Consider the following 895-nt stretch of genomic DNA (forward strand, 5'->3'; position numbering starts at 1 on the left):
GAGCTTGTTCTATGTATTCTGCACTCTTGTCAGCAGCTTGGGAAAGCTTGGATTCTGCTTATATTTTGTATTCATTATATTCTGTTGTTGCGAGCTCGAGTTCGGAAAACTAACCAATTCATGGTTCTTAAATCTAGCTTAGATAAAATTGCAGTGATTGGTTAACGTCTTAGCCAATTCATGGTGGTGTGTGGGTTTTTTTTGTTTTTTTTTTTCATGTGAGGAAATCACTAGCTCATATAGTCATGCTCATCTACCCACACACACACACATTAATCTGGGGTCTTTGATATAGTCTTGTTATGAGGTACACCACCAATTGTTACGAGTCAGCTATGCATTTTTGGAATAAGGTAGACATTGGTTGATGCTTGCATAATCAATGTGACTTTGATCTTTGTCCGCATAGTCTCTTTCTGGTTCAAAGAAAATAGAATAAACTTTGGGGTAGGGACATTTTGTGAGTCAACAAAAGAAAGGTATGATTATTCAAATTTTGTTTGGGTTATAGGTTGGTCAGGTCAGGTCAGCTGGACCATATCCAACCCAATCAAGAAGGAACTCCATACATTGGTCACAAGTAGCCCTCATAATTTCCATTTTATGTTGTGGTGGCGACCAAAAGGATTGACTTAGTGAATGGGTGGTGCTCCCTTGATTAAAACAAAAATGGAGCCCACCTTGTGACACATTAGAGGGTCTACCTTTTACAAAGGTGGAGTTCCTTTATTAGATTATATTAAATCAATATGTTGATAATATAGCAGCATATGATATCTAAATTCATTCATCATACTATCATTGGTTGTTTAGCCCTGCTAGTACTTTGTGGTCAATACAGGACTAAAAAACAGTTTGGGAAAATTACAAATAAAATTTTAGAGTTTGGCCCTTA

Source organism: Camellia sinensis, chromosome 11 (assembly GCF_055761805.1).
Source record: "Camellia sinensis isolate YWXY chromosome 11, ASM5576180v1, whole genome shotgun sequence".
NCBI lineage: Eukaryota > Viridiplantae > Streptophyta > Magnoliopsida > Ericales > Theaceae > Camellia > Camellia sinensis.